General features: G+C 50.1%; 1 protein-coding gene and 1 long non-coding RNA gene across 10 annotated transcripts in view; both read left to right on the forward strand.

The window, feature by feature from the left end:
* The window catches only part of CTIF (cap binding complex dependent translation initiation factor), a 293,230-nt gene that overhangs the window by 126,143 nt on the left and 145,529 nt on the right, over positions 1-21,558 (forward strand). The window lies entirely within an intron of this gene.
* Positions 8-2,662, forward strand: LOC122232306. Its single transcript, XR_006209638.1, has 3 exons — positions 8-306; positions 506-818; positions 2,575-2,662. It is a non-coding gene; the product is annotated as an uncharacterized LOC122232306 (long non-coding RNA).

Below are 21,558 nucleotides of genomic sequence, written 5' to 3' on the forward strand. Positions count from 1 at the left end.
GTGACCTGGTCAGGTCCCCTGCTTTGATCCTCTGATGACTGACCCAGTTTAGTAGTAGATAATGTAGAATCCCACCATTATGAGGTCAGCATGGCACACAGCTGAACAATGAACATTTATTTCTACATCAAGTGGGATTTCGGGCCTCGCAGATGTGCCCGAGTTTCTCCCCTACTGAGGGGCCCAGCAGAGCCAGGAAAGGTGAAGAGGGAGTTCAGCCCTCATGAGCGTGTCCAAGGCGATCTCTTCACATAGGACCCAGAGAGGGGACCGACCAGCCAAATTAGGGGACAGTGAGGCTTGGAGGTAAGCACCCCATCCCCCTGCTTGACCCCAAATAAGGGCAAGATGAGAATCTCTCCCACCTCCCTCCCTCTGAGGGGCAAATGAACTTTCCGAATGAAAACCACCGCTCTCCTGAATGACGACCTGGGTTCCCCCACTCCACTGGGCGCCGGGAGGAATAAAAATGGTGGCACATGCAAGAGCAGCCTTGTTCCTCCAGCAGGTGGCGCTGTTGCCGTTTGGAAACAGGGCTGGTGGGAAAGGGCCGCCCCACTGGATCGAAGTTGCCGTAGTAGTCCAGTTCCCAGCCCTCCAGATGGGAAGGAGTGACTTTATTGTTCCCTAGAGCTATGCCAGCTCCGTTGCTAACTCTTCTGGAAACTTCTAGGATATGCTAACTCACAGGCCTAAGGATTATTAAAATAACCCAAGATGCTGAGGAACAGTCATATGAAAGCCAACCCCGCTTGGAACTCCCAGACCCGTCATCCTCACCAAGGGCTACTTCATGTCCCCTCCTGGCCCCACCGGAGGTACGGTCTGACTTCATTCACTGGGTCCACCAGTATTGACTGAGCACCTTTCCGGGGACAGGCATTGTCTTAGCCATGAGATGGACTGAGTTTGAGTGCAGGGGCCAGCTACCTTTCCAGTGGACCGGGACGCGAATTCTCCTACTGTCCCCTAGGGGAGTCCAACGACAACTACTGCACTTTGCCGAGTGCTTTCCACGCTGTGACAGTGCTGCCTCTTTCTTATCTTGCTTATCCTGACACCACCCTTGGGGAGTGCAGACAAGGTGGTCTCTGGTCAGATGTCACCCTCTCCGTAGGCCTTTGGGACACCTCGCCCTCCCCTCCCCCACACAGTTGACCCTTCCCCATTGCACTCATCAGGCATTTGGCGCTGGTGCGTTTGCTTTCTTTATTCTGTGGTCGGCATGGTCCCTCTGGGATGTCAGCTCCGCATGGGCACACACAGATGCTCGTTAAATATTTGGTAAGTGACTGAAAGAGCCCTGACTTGCTCGTGTCCCAGAGGGGACTCATCACTACCACCCCCGTCCAGAACCTTGCCTCCTTCCCAGGGGCTCACACGAGTCGAGCACTGCCTGAGTGAGTGTCTGTGTATATCCTCCCTGAACTCACATAACTGCCCTGGAAAGCGTAGGGCCCACCATCCTCACCATTTCACAAATCAGAGAATTGAGGTCAAATACGTTGCCCCAAGCCACACGGCTTATGACGGGGGAGCGGAAATTGGAATTCAGGCAGCGCGACTCTTCCGGCACCCCTTCGTAAGGAGTGTCGACAGGGAGGAAGAGGTGCTGGAAAACCATTTTCTATATTCTAGGCGACCTTAGTCACGTACAGCAAGTTAAGGGGGAATGTCATTTCCTTAATAAGCAAGAACAAGAAAATGGATTTCTTTTTTTTTTTTTCCTCTACTGCCGAAGGCACTAAAAATGGAAAGAGAGAGAGAGAGAAGCCCCACTGACACCTTTGAAAAAGGAAGAGATATGATTTTTGCTTTTTAAAAAAATTTTTTTAATGTTTATTTATTTTTGACAGAGAGAGAGAGAGACACAGCATGAGCAGGGGAGGGGGAGAGAGAGAGAGAGAGAGAGAGAGAGAGAGAGAGAGAGAGAGACAGAATCCAAGGCAGGCTCCAGGCTCTGAGCTGTCAGCACAGAGCCCACGTGGGGCTCGAACTCACAGACCGCGAGATCATGACCTGAGCCGAGGTTGGACGCTCAACCGACAGCCACCCAGGCGCCCCTACTTTTTTTTTTTTTAATCAGTTTCCAGTGCCCTCCCCCACAATCCCTGCTGACCCAAGATCCTGCAACAGCTCTCGAGGGGGAGTACTTACCTAGGAGACCCCCTCCCTCTGTCTCTCTGGCCACCTCCCCCCAACTCCCTCCAGGGCTTCCTCCCTCCGGACAAAAATAGGTGCTCGTACAATAAAGGAGGAGACCAGGAGTTCATTCCATGGTTTCCTGTCTGAGGCCGCCAGGTAGCAAGGCCCATTGGGAAAGGGCAACGTGCTCTCTGCGAGGCAAGCCTATTTTTATTTTTGTTGTTTTTGAGTTTTTATAAGAAGTCGCTACTTTGGGGGGTGCAGACTTTTGTTGGTGACAGCGAGGGAAGTTCCTAGGGCGCAGGCCTCGGCCAAGTCTGGAGTGGGTTCCCACGCAGCCTCAGAGGGGCTGGGACTAGAGGCAGCTTTCTGGCTCCAGGGCGTCCAGGCCACAACTGCCTCCCTTACACAACAGCTTTTATTGTCTAGGACCTTCGACAGGGATGGCAAAGCGACCCACAGAGCAAGTGCAGCCCTCCAGCCGGTTTCTGCAAATAAAGTTTTATTGGCACGCTGACCACCTGAACGCTCACCGTGGCTGTATTTGCACTACAAGGTAGAGTTGAATAGTTGCCATGAGACCCTACAGTCTGCAGAGCCTAACATATTTACTGCCTGGCCCTTTACCGAAAAAGTTTGCCGAACACTGATCCAGAACATACACAGCAAAAAAGCCTGAGAGTTGGGGCGCCTGGGTGGCTCAGTCGGTTGAGCGTCCGACTTCGGCTCAGGTCATGGCCTCGTGGTTCGTGAGTTCGAGCCCCACGTCGGGCTCTGTGCTGACAGCTCAGAGCCTGGAGCCCCTTTCAGATTCTGTGTCCCCCTCTCTCTCCACCCCACCCCACCCCTGCTTGTGCTCTGTCTCTGTCTTTCAAAAATGAATAAACATTAAAAAAAAATTTTTTTTTTTTAAAAAGGCCTGAGAGTTAAAATAGCTGGCTCAAATCTTGAAGTTCATTCGTTTCTGTCATCTAAGAGCCTTTCGGTTCCATGTACGGGACGTGGTGAAGTTCACCCAAAGCCATTCTCTCCTGGCTTCCGTTTCTTCAGCTATAAAATGGGATCATACATCTGTCTGACTTATATTGCAAAGCTATACTGAGGGTCAAAATACAAACCAGGTTATATAATGACAGTCTTTATTAACTGAAAAACTGCTCTACATGTATGACGTGGCCTCACTAAGTGGCACGGTGGGAGCTGGAAGCAAGGGCAGAGCTGGTGAGCTGGATAGGCGAGAAACGTGGTTGGGAACCAGCCTACGGGTCCCTTCTGTGATTTGAGGGGCCCACGGGTGGAGATTCAGTTGAGTTTCCCCAGCTCCTTCTAAGACCAAGCTCTCAGAGAACAACCATCCGTCTGTGTAGGACTTAGGCCTCACCAGCTGTGCCCACCCCACTCCTCACACCTGCTCTGTTGTTACCACCCCGGACCCAGATTTGCTCCCTCTTTCGTGGCCCCATTCACGCTTCCCCTCCTTCATGAAACCGTCCTTGACGAAGCAGACCAGCCCAGTCCTTGGAGACTTCATGGACAGTTGTGAGGTTCTCTGGTTGTTTCTTGCCTCTCCCCGTGTTTGTGCTTCCTGGAGGAGACAGACCTCAAACTGGGCCTTGGTGGGTGGCCAGGGAGGCCCTATAGAGACTAAAGAAAAGGTATGGCATTCAGGGCTGCAGAAGTAAGTGAGAAATGGTTCAGAAGCAGTAGAGGCCGTGGAGAATGGGGGTGTCCAGGCGTCTTGAAGGGACATTTCTGTAAGTAGAGAGACCTATTGGTGCAGGTCCTTGCGACCTTGGGACTTGACCAAGTAGAGACTCAGTTGAATGTTCTTGAGCAGCAAAACGCATGCTAGAAGGAGGATTTAGGAAGCCAAGGGCTAGGGCCTGACCAGTCCTTCTGTTCCCTTCCTGGGATCCACAGGGAATTCCTAGGTTGCATACATCTTTCCTCAGTGACCAGGAAAGGAAATTTTGTTACTTTGTTAGGACAGGCCAGTGTCCCTTAATAGCAGAACTTGCCCCTCTAGAGAGGTCATCTCGTCCATGTCCTGCTTTGGGCCAGACCATGTCCAGAATCCTTTGCTGAGTGCCAGAGGGCTTGATCCGTCAGGTGGGAGGGAGCGCTTGGGGTGGGGGTGGCGGGACCAAGTGATGCCAGACTGAACACTGCCTCTGCCAAGGCCACGGCTGGGCCCAGGCCATCTCACAAAGAAAAAGAGCCGCCCCGCCCAGCCCTGCTAGGGAATGGTGTGGGGTTGGGACGTGGAGGCCAGTAGAGGTTCCACGTGCCCAGAGCTGTGAGCAGGCCCTAAGCTGGCCTACAGGGCCCTGGCAACTGATGCCCAGAGACAGGGCCACCCTCCTGCACACACCCACCCACCCACCAATGATGCAACAGCCCTGCCAGGAGAGGCTCCAAAACACAAGATAAGCAGCATCACCCCACCTGCAGCTCAACCGTCCATTCCAGGGCTGGCTTAACATCCCTGGCCATCTTGGTGATGCCCTGGTGACTTGGGCCAGTCCTGGTTAAACCAGGCTGCATTCTGGTCCAGCACCTTTCCTCCTCTGTCCTTGGCCCGTGCAAGGAGCAGCTGAGGCGAGAGGAAGAGGAAGGTGTTGCTAAGGGTGTGAAGCATCCATTATTCCTTTATTAGCCAGTGTGCCATTTCTGGTCGCGTTCCCCTTCCTGGCGGCAGTGAGCTTGGGGGCGGAGAAGCCCAGTTATTTTCGTTTACCCCAGCTTCTCACTGGGAGTAGTCAGAGGCCACAGGCAGAGGGGGTGGGGGCGGACAGGACTACGTGCTCTCCAGCAGGCGTTTGTGAATGGGCCTCAGCTCCCAGGCCACCCGATGGCAGGCAGCCCCCCCAGGACGCGCTGACTCTCACTGGCTGGACGTCGTCATTTCTAGCATTGCAATGGCCAGGCAGGAGGAAGCTTTCTTCTGGCCCAAGAACAATACCAGGGTCAGCCCGGGGACCTCCCTCCTACACCCTCTTCCTTCCATTGTGAGCTGCTGTACAATCCCAGGCTACTCGGCTCTGCATGGACTGGGGGAGGGAGGACTTGCCCAGGAGAGATTAGCAACGTGTGTGACACCCCCAGTCATCTGCCTCCACTTTCCAGGCCAGGCCAGAGTTCTGGAGGCTGCGGATGGACAGACGGACCAAGCATGTGTAAAAGTGGCTGTCAAGTCCCTGTGCTTGGCAAGGGGCTCTTAGCAGGGCGAGGCCACTGGCTGGAGGGCTCCAGTCCCCCCGCCCCCATCCCCCTTGAATCCTAGCATGTCAGGGCTGGAAAGGCCTACTTAGACCTTCTGTCCATCACCCCATTATACAGGTAAGGAAAGGCAGAGCCAGAAAGATAAAGGTTTTGCCAAACTTACTGCCCTGCTTAAAAATTCCTCATTGATTCCCCAGGCCTATGGGCAAATCCCAGGCTTTCCTTTGCCCCTGGTGCCTGCCTGCCTTCCAGGCTTCTCTCCAGTGACTCCCCAGCTTGTGCTTTAATTTAGCCTTGTGACTAATTAACAGGCGCTCGATCCAGCCGCACTGGTCCCCTGCCTGAAAGTCCTCCCTGCTTCATCTGCCTGCCTGCCACATCCCTGTTCTTCAAAGACTATCTGAATGAAGGCCACCTCCTCTGTGCACCCCTCCCTGATAAACATCTCCTCGTTGATTCACCTGGTCTTCTCCAGCACTTAATATAGACCCTCCTTGTCATTGGTGTGCCTGTGTGTCTCCCACGTTTTCCTACCACACACCCTCCTGATCCTGAAGCCTGAAAACATCTTATTTGCCTTTGCAACCCTTAGGACAGTGGTTCTCAAAATGTGGTCCTCAGACCAGCAGCATTAGTATCGTCTGCGAACTTGCCAGGGATGCAAATTCTCGGGCCTCCCTTTTCTTCCACTGAACTGGAACGTCTGGGGGTGGGGCCCGGCGATCTGTATTTTACCATCCCTCCAGGTGACTCGGACGCTTCTTCCAGCTTGAGAACCAATGCCTTCTTGCAGGCAGTCGGCTCATAACTATTTCTTCTTCTCTCTCTCTCTCTCTTTTTAATTGAGATCTATTTGACGTGCAACAATTTGTAAAACAAGTTTTACAGAAACTGGAAGTTTAAGGTGTGTGACGTATTGATTTTATACATTTATATTGTAATTTATATTGTTAGGGTAACACCACCTCCCTGGCATCACCTGGTTAGCCTTTCTTCTAGTGTTGGAAACAGTTGAGATCTAACCTCCTAGCGAGTTTAATGTTTATAGTAAAGATTCGGTGTCCTTCTTCATAATTTCTTGACAGTTCCGTGAGTAATTAACATCACCCAATCCTTTCTGTTTGCTGCCAAAATTTATGGCAGCTTATTTGTTCTTTATCACTATTTTGCTCCAATGAGGGACAAAAAAAAATCTTGCCCCCTTTGACAACCAAGGATATGGATTTGCAAAGGGTTGAGTGATTCAAGAATGACAGTCCCCTAGATTCCAGCGCCTGGCCCTATCCCTGGCCATACCCCAGATGGATGACCTGTTGGCCCCAACAGCCCTGAGTGAACCCCTTCATGTTAGGGGGGCTCATTACCTTCCTACCTATCGAAGGTAGAAACCTCAGGGGACCTGCTTAGGAACACTGCACACTTGGCTGGTGGTCAAAAGCCATCCATCACCTGGGGTGGAGATGTGGGGGCAGCTTGTGTTCAGAGATGGATAGAAAGCCCTGGGTTGATCGTTCTGTCTCTCCTCTTAGGGTCTCATTGCAGATTTGCTACCCCAGTGTGTTGGGTGGTGGCTGATGTTGAAAGGAATTTGTCCCTGAGCTCAGAGACTCTGTCTGCCACAGGCAGTGACCCTGACGCATTCTTGGTGGCAAGAGGAAGCTGACCTGGAGATAAAACAACAAACACTAACTTCTGCCTACAAAGGGAGTAATCAAACGTCGCTATTAAATAGACTATAAATAATAACAGTAATGTAGTTGCAGGTCTAGTTAAACAGACTATGGGAAGGCTAAATATTGAGACCGTGCCCCGGAAAACAGTCCTGGCCTTTCCCTCTGAGGTTCAGTGTTCTAACTTTTGGAGCAGAGGGTTGAGGAGGACAGAAAGTGGACCCAGAGACAGGTGATCATGTCCTGCCCCTGAACCTCATCATCCCACTTCCTGTGAAGTAGGAGTGAAGGCTTCTGGACCCAACCCTATACCCCCGTACCCTTACCCACTTGCTTTATCCCACTTTCTGCATAATTTTCATATGTTTTATTTTTCCTTGATGGTTTGGAGAACAAGTTGTGGACCTGGTGCCATTTACCCCTAAATACCTCCACGTGTTTTCCTAAAAACAGGGACATTCCCTTACATAATCACCATCTCATGATCAAAGTCAGGAGGTTAACACCAATAGAATGCTATTATATAACCTACAGACCTGGTTCACATTTCATCAGTTATCCCGCTAATCTCCTTTACAGCTAAAGGGAAGCTTGTTTTGTGATTTAGAACAGTAGTGACTTTCGTTCCTTTTACTTGTCGTGTTTCTTTAAGCTCCTTTTTCTGTCTTTCATGACCTTGACATCTTTTGAAAAGGACAGACCAGTTATTTTGTAGCATGTCCATCAATTTGGGTTTGGCTGAGGGCCCCTCATGATTAAATTTATGCACTTTCGAAAGGAGTGCCACAGAAGCAGTGTGGTGTCCTCAGTGCATGATATCAGGAGGCACAAGATGTTGACTTGGTGACAGTGACATTGACGACCTGTCCAGAAAGGAACTTCCAGGCCTTGCTCCTATAAAGTTACTATGTTTCCCTTTGTAATAGTAACTGTCTTAGAGGGAGAGGTTTGAAACCGTATAAATACACTGTTTCTGATAATACTTTTACCCACAACTTTAGCTTTCCTTGATGATGCTTGCCTGAAATATCATCATGCTTGTTGGCAAATGGTGACTTTTCTAATTCCATCTACATGTTTTAGTTGACCTTCTACTGTAAGGAAGACCTTTCCTTTCTCTTATTTATTTACTTTGTTTGTTTCCATGTCTCGACTTAGAGATTTTAATGTTTCTAATGGTTATAATCCATGATTATTTGATGTCCACTTGTTTCAGATTTGACAAGTGGGAGTCCCTTCAGATCACATCTGTGTATTTCTGAAACACCCTCAAGGAATATTCTTTGCAGTTCCTCCCTTGCTGGCACCAGAAGTTCTTCCAGATTTATTGGGTACTTTCTCTGCCCAGCCCTGGGATCCGTTACCCGTGGAACACGGTTACCTCTTAGTGGATGGTTTTTTGGAACCCAGATCTAGGTTCTGCGTATGCTCATTGTGACTGAATCCCCTGTCGTTTGATCCATTTCTCTCTCCCATTTTCTGAGTGCCTATGTCCCCAGGTCAGAGCTTCTCTAGAAAATAAAATCTCTTCCCTGGAGTTGGAGATGGAAGGATATTGCATGGCTGTGTGGGGTAGGGAAAGACCCTTGGGAAGTCCATATCCAGAGTCTCCTCCCAGCATCTGAACCCCGCCTCTTGTGGTCCCCGGTCCCTCCAAGCTCTGAGCTCCCTGGAGGTGTTATAGACTCTGTCAGCACATTTCTTATCCGTGTTCCCTTCTGTTGGGTTACCTGCCACTCCACTTTCTTTCTGTCTTCTCTAACTTGGTTGAAATCCCTTTTCTCGTTCTCTGCGCTTTTGTAGGTTTACAACCTTTTTTTTACTAATGAGGGAGGAGAAGTTGAAAATAAGTACACGTGGTCAGTCTACTATGTGAGTCAGAAGTCCATTTGGTTGGATTTAAGTAATTAGGGAAAGAGAGAGAACATCGAAGGGGACACTGAGTTTCATGTACTTGTCAGGAGCGGCAGTGGGAGCAGGTGTTTGCATCCGGGAGTACAGGGATGAGGTGACCTGTCCTCCGAGTCCAGGCAGGGGAACTGGCATGGGGCAGAGGTCCTGGAAACATTGTCATTGGAATCAGAAATACAAACGGGGAAGCAGGTTGGACCTGAATGCCAATAAATAGATTCTTTTCTTTCATGTTCTTCAAAGAACTCCAGGAGGGGACACACACACACACACACACACACACACACACACCCCAGATGTCTGAGAGGCCTGAGAAAATCTGCTGGGATTCAGACCCTAAAGAGAGGCTTACTCCCACATGAGAGCCAGGAGCCATCAGGGTACATGTGCTCCATGGAGAACCCCAGGATAAGTCGCTATTGCCCAAACAGTTAGGATTCCAGCCACACCCAGTCTAGCTTTGCCACTGCCTAGTGGGAAAGACTTTCCCCCTGCAAGTCTCCAGGGTCCTTGGGAGCAAGGCTCTTGTCCGGCACCACACCTGGGCCAGGGTTGGTTGGATGCATAGTGGGAACGCAGGAAGTCACAGAACTGTAGATAGTTGCTAAATGCCAGAGCAAACATGTGAGCCAACTGTGCAAAGATGGGGCTCAAAGCAGCCTCTTACGGTGTCCCTGAAAACCTGCAGGTCGTCAGGTCATTGCTGGGCTCTCTCCTTCTACAGCTGCCCGAGCCTCTCCCCATTGGCATTACTAAGAAACATGACCCCCACCCGCTCCCAGTGGTAGACTGGCTCCGGAAAGCTTCACGTAAAGCACAAGCCGTCCCTGCCTTTTGCCAATTTGCATTTCAACAATCCACACATTCTGCAGTTCCTGAAAACCATTTCTGTAGAACTTCTGGTAGCTTTAATCTGCTTACTTGGGAGTTCCTGCTCATTTCTGGAAATGTGGAAATAAGCAAGCATGCCCTTAAGGGCAGGCAGGGTAGTTTTGCTGGCATAACTAGCATTGTACCCTAGTGATAAAGGGCAGCACCCCAAGGAGCCGACCCTGGTGGATGGAGGGCTATTCTATGAGCTGTTCTCATCTCAGGAACACAAAGCCCTGAAGGGCAGGGACTCTGGGTACATCCTAGTGCCTGGAAGTGTTTCATTTCCAGCTGATCACTGGCAGGGATTTGTCCTACGGACAGGTTGTGGCCTCAGGCCCCCGTGTGCAGGATAAAGCTGGGGTGTATTTGGGGTGGGGCTGGTGGTGGGGAGAGGGTCAGATGTGGGCAGGCCCAGGAGTAGAGGACACCAAAAACTGAATACCGGGACCCGCTGAGAGAACACGGGCCACTTGGCCACCTGTGGGGCCTCTTGGCCGGCAAGGAGCAACCAGCGTTGGTCAGTGGGGCAAGAGTTGAAATCTCTCCCTGGGCATTCATCTTGGAGGCCAACTAGTCAACAGTGTAAACCACGAGGAAAGCATTCTGAACATACCATGTTTCCCCAGGGAAACGAAGATCCCCCCACGGGGAAGGGCTACACCCAGGAGCACACAGCTAATACAGCGTCACATTTGGGGTCCCAGGTCCATAGGTCACTGCTCTTCCCCACACATCCTGCGGTCTCATTTATGATGAGTCCTAACGATTGGTCCTGGTAGAAGGCTCACAGGATATCTGTTTAATAATTTAGTCTGGAATTTCACTAGGGAGCAGAGTCAATAGGTATGTTTGAAAGGCTTCATCACTAAACTACACATAAAATGTTCTGTAGAAAGGAAATTAGAAAAAAGAGGAAAGAAAAGGAAATCCCAATTGCAGCTGTGCACGCAGAATCAGAACAGCAGGCCATCTCAGCGGCTAACAGCAGCCCTGTTCCAGGCCGGCACTCCCAGAGGCCCGCTCCTCGGCCCTGCTGGATCCGGGGCACAGAGAGATGGACGGCCGTCCAGAAAGATGCAGAGAACGGGGCCTTTGTAAACACCATGGAGGAGAGGGATTCTCAGCCGTGTCATCTGGACGTCCCCATGTCACGGCCTCTCATTTGTCCCTGTTTTAAATGCTGAGCTGTCAGGCCAGCACGGGAGTCCTGTTTTGGCCCCTAAAGAAGTGGTAAGTGTTTTAGTACATGGACCGCCCTGTCCCTGGCCATTGTGGCCATTTGTGCAAATTCGAAAGAAAAGCTCCTTCCTCACACTCGACAGCCTCTGCCTGAAATCGTCAAAACGATTCAAATCTGTGGTGACTGAGGCAAGGACCATCTCCTGGAGTTGTGCAAAGCATGTAGGCAGCAGGCTGTTCCTGATTTGAAGCAGATGTCGCAAACAGAGGCTTTAGTTGAATACCTAGGTCACTAGTTCATTTTATAGAAGGTCAGACTTTGAGTTTAGAGTATTTCCAGCTAGAGAGAATCAGAATCCCCCTTGGAGATTAATGTCTAACAGCCCAGAAGGCCGAGTGACCCATTCTATTTCTTCAGGAGGAAGGAGTCAGAAGGCCATAGAGTGTTATAGAATGTTATAGATTGTTAGACCTAAAAGGAACCTTAATGTCATCTAAGGCAGCTCCTTTCATTTTACAAGTGGGAGAACTGAGACCCAGACAACCATCCCTGCCCTGAGCACAGGGCTCTGCTCCTCCCCAGTACATAGGTGATGAGCTAAATTCTAGAAGCTGTTGTGAGTCAGAGGTCCTTGTACCAGATTCTCCAAATTCTTCAGAGCCCTGAATGAAACCCTGGAGGATGGCCTCATTTACCAGCTCTGGTCAGTGGTCAACCACTCGGGAAGTAGATTCTTCTTAGAGCAACGTAAAAGAGATTTGATAATGCTTGTCAATAGTGCAGGATTCTCATTTTAAGGATTTATTGCAAAGACACTCAGCCAAGTTGGCCGTGAGAAGCAGGATTCTGAGAGCAGAATCTTCATAGTCCTGGCCCATATACCTTACACGGCACCATGCTGGTCAGGGGCTGCTCATGTGAGGGGCCAGTTACCCCTTTTCCAATTGTTGTGATGTGCCTGCATGCACGTGTACACACACACACACACGCACGCACGCACACACACACACACACACAGAGTATTCTCTCAATGTGCTAAAAATGTTGGGAACAATTCCTTCTAGTTCTTGACCTATGACCTCTAGGGCAGCTCAGTGGCCTCCAGATCATTATTTTGCTTCAAAGAGTACCCTCCAGGTCAAAGCAGAAACATTTGCTTGGCAAGAAAAGAGAAGATGTTCCTTTCTGTGGCCTTTCCTGGCGGCAAGAAAAGGGACATTGTTCCAGCAGGCTGGCGTGTGGTGTGGTCAAGGAAATGCATCATACCCCCTCAGCAGGGTCCTTTCAGGACACCCCAAAGGGCAGCAGCACCAGCGGCTGGCCACATGGACCAGGCTGGTCACTCAGGTTGGGCAGCCAGCACAGGATGTCCATGCGCTAGGGGAGGAAAACCTGATTGGTGTAGGATAGACAGGCAGACAGACCACGCCTGCAGATGAGCACTGGGGAAACCACCTTGCTGGGTGATTGGGGAAACCGGGCAGGGGGACTTCTCCATCCCACAAGAAGAAAGATAACCCAAAGACCTTGGGTGATTCAGAGTCAGACGTTAGTGACCCAAAACAACAATTTCTTCATTTGGTCCTGCCATTAGCATGGTAGGAAGGGGAAGCTTCCCTCTGCAAAACTGAGATCTTATTTCAAAGTCTCTGAAATGAGGTAGCACGTCCCCCCTCTCATTCCTTGCTGCATGATAGAATTGCCTGGACCCCACCACTGACAGATCAGAATCTCTGGATGATGGGTCCTGGGTGTCGGTGACCTTTAAAGTTCCCCAGGTGAATGTAATGTGCAGCCAGGGCCAAGATCCTCTGTCCTTGGGTCTTAGGGATTTATCCCATTCCCCATCCTGGAAGGTGTTTGCACCATAGAAATGCAAGGGATTAGCCAGGACTTGATCCAAACTTATAAAATATTAGCGTAATGACCCTCTGTCCTCTTGATGTTAATTAGATTCTGCCTTGCCATTTTAATACTCCTTTATTTTCTATCTGTGCTATAAGGATATACGATTCCTTCAGAGTGGAGACTGTCTTATTTGCCATTTCTCACCCATGATGTTCTATCCCCCATCCCCACCCCCCATCCTTCACCAAAACCAGTCTATTCTATTCTTAAATGTTTATAAACTCTTCTTCTGTCCCTCGACCATCTCCCTGATTCTTACATTAGCCCTTAGCATCTCTTGACCATTGGATAACTTCCTAACTGGTCTGCCCTTTGCTTGCCTTAAATTCCCTTGAATGTGTCCTCTACACCACGTCCCGCATGATCCACAAAGTACACAAATCTAGCCATTTTGCTAACGTGCTTAGGCCTTTCCTTGCTCCCCATCACATGTAGGACCATGGTCTTGCCATGCAAGGCCTCCCCACTCCAGCCCTGCTCTCCTTTCAGCCTTGGATCTCCCATTTTCCCCATCATGCACCCCATGTAACAGCCACACCAACTCGCTGTGGGGCCCTGTAATACAGAAGGGCCAAGCCTCTGTCTTGGGACTGGCAATGGTAAGAAGGCCACGAACAGGTAGTGAACCCACTCACAGTAGCTCTGGTGCACAGCACAACCTGCACGGGACCCAAAGGACAGCCCCTAGGAGTCAACACAGGATTCTGCCCTGCCCCATCCCCTCCAAGCTGGGTGACCTTGACCGAATTCTACTTCCCCATTTCCTCTTATCTAGAGTGTGGATGATAAAATCCACCCCCTACCTGCCACCCTCTCGGAAGGCTGTCATGAGATTCTACTGAGATGATCACTGAGGAAGTCCTGTGAGGCACTGGTCAAATCTAGGAGCTTCTACGAAGACATCAATGCATAGGTGCCGCATGGCAGTTCACCGGGGCCCATTGGGAGTCATTCACACGAGCACTGTGCACGTGCTTCTGAGCAGGGCAGGCATGTTGGTGGCGACACCGGCTTCTTCCCTTAGTGTTTTCATAAAGGGAGTCGGGTGAAGGAAATGTCTTGGAATAGACAATCTTCCTAAACTCCCCCGAAATAACTTCAGTGGAAACAATTGTGGTAACGTCCACTCTACAGTTATTGTTCCAGTCTACCGCAACATGGGAAAAATCTCCCGGCATTTCCAACTCAACTGGGAATCAACTTGACTTCCAGAGGCCTGGAAACAAAGGGATTGTGCTCCAGGACTGCTCTGGGTCTTCATGGCCTACTGGAGCTGAGGACAATCCCAGGGTTTGTATACAGTATTAGCTTTTCCTCTCCACTTCCCTTCAGGACTCATGTTTGCCAGAGACCTTTGTATTTTCCCATAGATAACTTTTGGGGGTCATGACCAAAAGAGTTTATTACAACAATACTTGAGATTCTAGATTTCCTCCCAGTCAGTTCTATGGCGTGCTGTTGCAGATTTGAGATCTCAGAATGCTCTTGTCCATGCCCACCAAATGGAACCAGAATGGGATGGGATGGGATGGGATGGGATGGGATGGGATGGGATGGAATGGAATGGAATGGAATGGAATGGAATGGAATGGAATGGAATAGAATAGAATAGAATAGAATAGAATAGAATAGAATAGAATAGAATAGAATAGAATTCCCTCCTTTGAAAAGTCTTTCTTGGTGCTCTATTCCTCCACCTTCTAACAGATGCTCATCTCCCCAGACCTGGTTAGAGCCTCCTGTCTGGTCATTCTGCTTCCCTGCTGCTTCTCATACTGGTCTGTCCTCTTCAAAAAAATTGTCAGAACACCTTCGCCCAATCTCTTCTGTCCTCTCCCTCCTTGACTCGAGAGGCAGCATGCAGCTCTCCTCTGGCCCATGAGACAAAATCAGGAGCCCTCTGCTGGGCATCTGTAGTCCCTGGAATCTTCCTCCATGACCCCATCCATTCTGATTGCCCACCACTTCCTAATTGTTGCCCCCAACTGACTGAGACCAACCTGATTTTCCTGTCATTTTATCCTTAAAAAAAAAATGTGAGCTTGTTAATTGTGTGACTAAATGTGATTTTCTACTTTTGTAAAACAACCATTTTGACCTCTTCTTTCTGGTTCACCATTCATAATTGACCAGTTTCCTTCTTGCCTCAGTACATGGAATCCTGCCCCCTGCCTCTCTGCCTCTAATTCTCCCGGCCCTTAGAATCTCTCCTCTCTCCCTTCCCTTAAGAGGTGTTCCCTGATTACCCTGCTGAGACATTCTAGAATCTTATCTTTCTCAGAACATGGTACCTTATGGCAGCACTTGACGTACTTTAATGACATGCAGATCCAGGGCACAGGCAGATTCTGACTCAGTAGAGCAGGGGTAGGGCCTGAATTCCTGCATTCCTAACCAGCTCCCTGGTGATGCTGATGATGCTGGTCCATGGACCACACTTCACGTAGCAGGATCTTGTAACCATGGTTCCCATGTTGCATGCTGGAACCACCTGAGAATTTTAAAAGAGATCCATGCAAATCTTCCACCCTTAGATATTCTGATTTTCTTGGCACAGGATACAACAAGGGCATTGAGATTTTTTTTTTTTTTTTTTAAATCTTCCCAAGTGATTGAGGTGTGCAGTCCGGTATGGGATCAACTGCCATATTATATAGTGTGAATATAGCTAAGCCTATTATAGATTTCATCTGTGCTTTCCTTAGCTCCCTGCATAGACAACAATCCCTTTTAAGACAGGACTTGGTCACTTTTTTTGTTTTGTTTTGTTTTGTTTTCTTTGAAGATTGATTGACTGATGATTGATTATTAGGCTGTTAGCCACTTTTTTGACGATTAGTCAGTGTTAATAGAGCACATATTGCCAGTAGGGAACCATACTAGATGTCAAGAGGGAAACAAATGAGAAGGGCTTGGATTTTGCCAGGTGAAATCTATACAGTGCCAGCCTTGGCCGAGGGTGACCTGTATGGCAGGATTTCAAGGGCTCCGGACTTGTTTCCTCCTCATCCCTACCCCTGAGGGGAAAAAAACCAAACAGTACCTCCCTGGCTCACTTATTCCCAAAACACTACCACTATTTTTTTTTCTTTTGATCTAAGGCTGTAGTTCTCAACTTGACCACCCTTTAGAATCACCTAAAGAGCTTTTAGAATCCCCAATGCTTGGGCTGCACCCCACACTGCTTGCATCAGAGCCTCTAGAGTGGCACCCGGCCATCAGGATGTCTTAAAGCTCCTTTGGGGCTGTCAATGAGCTGCCTGGGGCTGGGAGCCCTGGACCTCAGGTTTTTATTGATTGAAATGTAAATGTAATCCATTTATTCGCCTCTCGGGATTGAGTTTATCAGGGCCTTCCCTGAAGACAGGTTCTAATAGCAGTAAGGGGAGTCTACGGCCATACCATCCTGAACGCGCCCGATCTCCTCTAATAGCAGTAAGGGGAGAACGTGAGGAAGCTGGGCGCCTGTCAAGCTCATGAAGTCACCACTGAGTGGGGGGAAAGGCCCAGATGGGGAAGAGAAACTGTTGCAAAATCCCTCCCTAGGGTTCATTAGAGCAGGGATCTGGCCCCACTACCTGTGTTTATAAATAAAGTTTTATTGTAGCACAGCTATGCTTCTGTGGCTACTTTTTCTATGCAGTGACAGAGTTGAGACCGTATGGCCTGCAGAGGCTAAAATATTTACTCTCTGGCTTCTTACAGAAAAGTTCGCCAACTCCTTCTCTGGAAGGTTGACCCTGCATATACTCCCTAGCTGCAGTTTCTGTATCAATACAAATGCTCAGAATTTTATTTTTTATTTTTTTTGTGTCTTTTTTTTCAATATATGAAATTTATTGTCAAATTGGTTTCCATACAACCCCCAGTGCTCATCCCAAAAGGTGCCCTCCTCGATACCCATCACCCACCCTCCCCTCCCTCCCACCCCCATCAACCCTCAGTTTGTTCTCAGTTTTTAAGAGTCTCTTATGCTTACAAATGCTCAGAATTTTAAAAACCACTTCTTTGTAATTTTTTAGTTGCTTTTAAAACAGAGCAGGGGCATCTGGGTGGCTTAGTCGGTTCAGCCTCTGACTTTTGGTTTCAGCTCAGGTCATAATCTCACAGTTCATGAGATCGAGCCCTGTGCCGGTCTCCGTGCTGACAGCACAGAGCTTGCTTGGGATTCTTTTTCTTCTTCTTTTTCCGCCTCTCTCTCTCTCGTGCTGTCTCTCAAAATAAATAAATAAACTTAAAAAAAAAAAAGGAACAAAGCAGAGTGTCCTGATAGATGTCTGAGAATAAGTCCTCGTTGTGCTGAGGTATGGCTCTCACTCAGCCTTGGGGTGGTGGGCCATGGGTGGCCAGGGCTGCAAGCTGCCACCCTCTGTCCCCAAGCGGCTTCACTGGGTTACCCCCACGGGCTGTTCAGATGTCACCATCCCCCCTATGGGCTGCGCGCTGGGGAGGTTGGGAGCCCCCACGTCGAATCCTGATAGACGGTAAGGGTTTGGACAGGCTGCCCATGGAGGATGGATTCTGGGGAGGGGCTGCTGGAAGCAGAGACTCTACAGATGGAGAGAGGCGACGCGTCTGGGAGCTCTGTGACCAGAGCAGGAGGCTGGCCGGGAAGCGCCTGAAGCCCGCGCTTCAAAGTCCTGTGTCCAGGCTCTCGTGTTCCCCTCCATTCCTTCTTGAGCCACCACTGTGCCCCTGAAAGTAGGTCAGATCGCTGTCTGCTACAGAGACATGGAGAGAAATAGATACCAACTAGGTCATCATAGCTGCTAGCACCCAGTGAGCCAGCCCAAACCAATGGCTGCCCAATTTAAGACAACGCAGAAAGACTCTTTTATGTGTCAGGGAATCCTTAATGGCCACATCCACACAACAAAAGGTCAGCCCTGCTTTCTGGGAATGGAACAAGTAATTGAATTTCTGAAATGGTACATTTCCTGTAGTCAGAGAGAGGTACAACCCATGTCCTTAAAGCATTCTCTTAAAAAAATTATGAAGTTGGAGGCAATTATGTCTTTTACCAAAGATCTTTGCAATAGGGCTCAAAATTTCCTAGTGCAGTTAAAATGCAGTTCCATGCAGGAATTTTTTTGCATGCAAGCAGCTTGGAAGGAATTCATCTCTATCTATTGATTTCCTATCTTTCTTCCTAATTGGAAACCTTCATAAAACCATGTACCTTGTACATTTAAAATTCTGACAACACACTTGTCAAGGTCCATTATTTTCGCACGGTGCCGCTCTTATGAATATTTAGCTTGGCAGCTTGGCTCTTAGTGATTTAACTTGGAAGGAGGGAAAGGGAAGGAGCAAGGTACCTCCAGCACGGCTCAATCATAGCAGCCCCGTGAATTTATGCTTTTGACACTGCTGGCTGTCTACAGCATGACTCCAGGGAAAGCCGTCAGGGGGCCGACGCTTTACACGGCTTGTTGTAAACTGTGCTCATCATTCGTTCATTTTCTCATTCCGCCATCGGATGCTGTTGAGTGCCTGCTACATGACAGTGGCTGTGCACGGTGCATTGGGATTGGAAACTGGGGGTCCACACTGCCCGAGCGGTGCAGCCCCGCTGAATTCTGCATCGGGTCTTGCTGTGGTTGATGCGGGCTCTCAGATCTGCTGCTCTCCCGGGCACCGTGTATGGTTGCATCCTGAGTCTCTGAGTTAACATCCCACTCTACCGTGCTTGCGTTAGGTCTTCTATTTAATTGAGTTGATCCTCCTTTTCCTCTCCTATGGAGAGTGTATAATAAGAGTCCCCCGCTCTCAGGGTCGTGGTGAGGTCTAAATGAGCTAATAGATGTAAAACTCTTTGCTCCATATCTGCCTCAGTATTATCCTTATCGTAGCTCACAACGCTTGCAGACATAACTTAGTTCCTTCTATGGTAACTTGTTCCTTCCGGGCCAATGGAATTGCTCACGCAGTGGAAGGGAGTATATTTATGGGGCAGGACTGGAGGGGAAGGAAAGCCTTTGCAGGCTAGCTTCCCCCCATTGTTGGGCTACCTCATCCACATGGGACTCCGCTCAGGGATGCCCTTGCCTCACCTTGCCATTTTCTTTGCTATCTTCTTGCCGCCCGAGGTAGCCTAAGAGGTAGCCAGAAGAAGCCGCTGCAAACAGACGAGGCGTATACAGGCAGGTTTTTCCACGCGTGCAAGCCGTCTCCCGAGTATGTTCTCCCCTTCTCCTCCTCCCCAGCTCTCAGTGTCACCAGTCAAGTGGAAGAATCTCATTGAGCACGTGCAACATGCAAGATGCTATTTTGGAAGTAAAACTCTGACATGGAAGGCAGGACTCGGAGGAATCTCCTAGCCTTTGCCTACACTGTGGTCTGAGATGTGGCTCAGAATCCAACTTCCCCCCAGTGCTTCCCGCCAAGCAGAGAGCACAAACCCAGGGCAGAGAGCTGGGGCTGAAGGCCATTCTGGAATCCATGACCACAGCCCAGGAGGGGCCATTGAGTGGGACCTTCTTATGAGTGCCTGACTCCCGGTCACAGTTTGGGCCAGCCCACCTTAAAACTGCCTTGTGCAGGAGAAGCCTTGTTTTGAGCCCCTGAGGAGACCATGCCCCCCTCCTTGGCCCCCGCAGCCCATTCTTCCCTCTGCCCCTCTGTTCCTGGTCTCATTTCCCTGGCTCCTGTTACTTGTATGACTTCTGCAGACCCGTGTTCGTCCCCTGGTAGGTAATGGCCCCCTCTCAGCCTGCCTGGCCTCAGCTCTGTAGACCCAGGGTACTTTTGGACCCTTCTCATTGCAGGCTGGTCTGGGCATGGGCACTTCGTGTTCAGGAAATATGTGTCTGAGGACTGGCCAGAGGGGCTTCTGTATGTCATTTCATTTGCTTTCTAACATCTCATTTAACCCTCACAACAGGAGGCATGTTTAAGTTCTCCGTTTTAGAGCATCAGAGACCATGGCTCAGGGGAAGGAAGAGAAAAGACCTACTGCCTGGCCAGACTGGCCTCTGGTCTTGCACACAGGATGGGCTTGATAGCAGGGTGGGTGGGCGCTTGTAACAAACTCAGGGGCCTGTGGAGTTGAGTGGTGGGCACCAAGCATCCATAGTGCCATTGTCACTGTGCAGGCCAGGGAACGGCCACCTTGGTCCTCAGAGAGCTTACAGTCTAACCGAGGACTGCGGGATCTGAGTCTTTGTATCTTCTCCAATTCTGAAGGAGAATCGCAATTACAGGTCGAGGGCTGGGGGAGCCATGGAGCATCCTGGCTTCTTACAATGCAGGAGAGATGACCCAGTTGAGGGCCACAGTCTGTAGGCCCTGGGTCACCTGTGCATGCTACTGCTCCACAGTGGGTGGAACGAGGATGGCCCAACTCTGGTCCACCCAGGGCCATCGGTCATCTTAACTTTTCATCCAACAAGGAATCATGGAGGACTACAGTATCGAAGGCACTGTGGGGCACACGAAACCGAAGGAGACGTGGCCTCTGAGCTCCTGAAAGTTTGTAGCATGGTTGGGGAGACAAGCTTGTAAGCAACTGTCTAGTCCATTTAGATACCAGGACGGGATGCTAAGAAGCGAAGCAGCTTGTCCATTGTGCTGTGTGTGACCAAATGGATTCATTCTCATGGGAACTAGGTTTGGTTTTTCTGGGCCTGGACGTTTATGCCAATGGCAAATTCGGGGCAATGTTTTAGGGGTGAGCAAAAGTGGGGAAGATGTGGTGTGGCAGGCAGAGGGAAAAGCCTGGTTCCAGAAACGTGTGCGAGGGTAGGGTGGCAGCGTATGAAGCAGGGAGGAGCGAACGCCCCTTAAAGATCAGCCATCAACTATTCTCCAGTCCGCTTCCAACCCCAGGGCAGGAACCCGGGTCTCCTGGCCCCCAGCCCAGTGCTCCTTTCGATGCATTACCATAAATAGAAGCTTAAAACCAGTTCTCAGGACCAGCAGTGGGGAGGGGTGGGGGGTACGGATGGGGAGGGGAGGGCAGCGATTAAAGCTCTTCCTCCTGGTGGGCTCCTGATCCGACACAGGAGATGGGGCAGTGAGAGCCTGAAGATTTCCTTTGTCCACGGAACTGTTTGGAAAGGCCGTGGCTGTGTCAAGAATACCGGTCATGCGACTAAATCCTGGCCCTCGAGTCGGCCACGCAGCCCCACAGCCCCAAATCTGATCCCTTGGACCCAGCTTGTGCACACCGATCTTCTTCCTTATGCTGGGGGTGCCTAGGGCCTGGAGCTGCATGGCACTGGAGGCTGACTCTTTGCTCCTGAAGGTCAGCATTGTGGGAGATGTTGCCTTCTTTAGAAAAAGAAAGAGGGAGAGAGGGAAAGGGAGGAAACTCATCCCTGAAAGCCTCATGGATAAAGGGAACAGCGAGTGAACCAGCTCTCCTGGCCCGGTCTGTTTCGGCGGCTGGGCGATCCAGCAGACAGGGGTCACCCTTCTGAAATCTCCTGTCCCAGGGGACAGCGTGCCTGCAGGTGAAGCTCCGAGTATGTTCTGGGGAGGCAGCTGCAGCGTGAGAACTGCTGGCAGCTCAGGGCTCTGTGCTTCTAGGTCAGTGGGTGCTCACCAAACTAACTGCATTATTTGTGTCAGTGACTCAAGGAGGGTAGCACGGTGGCCCGGGAAGGGGAGGGTCAGTGCGCCAATGACAAAAAGTCCCCCGCATTCCCT

The sequence above is a fragment of the Panthera tigris genome, chromosome D3, assembly GCF_018350195.1.
Source record: "Panthera tigris isolate Pti1 chromosome D3, P.tigris_Pti1_mat1.1, whole genome shotgun sequence".
In the NCBI taxonomy this organism is placed as follows: Eukaryota; Metazoa; Chordata; class Mammalia; order Carnivora; family Felidae; genus Panthera; species Panthera tigris.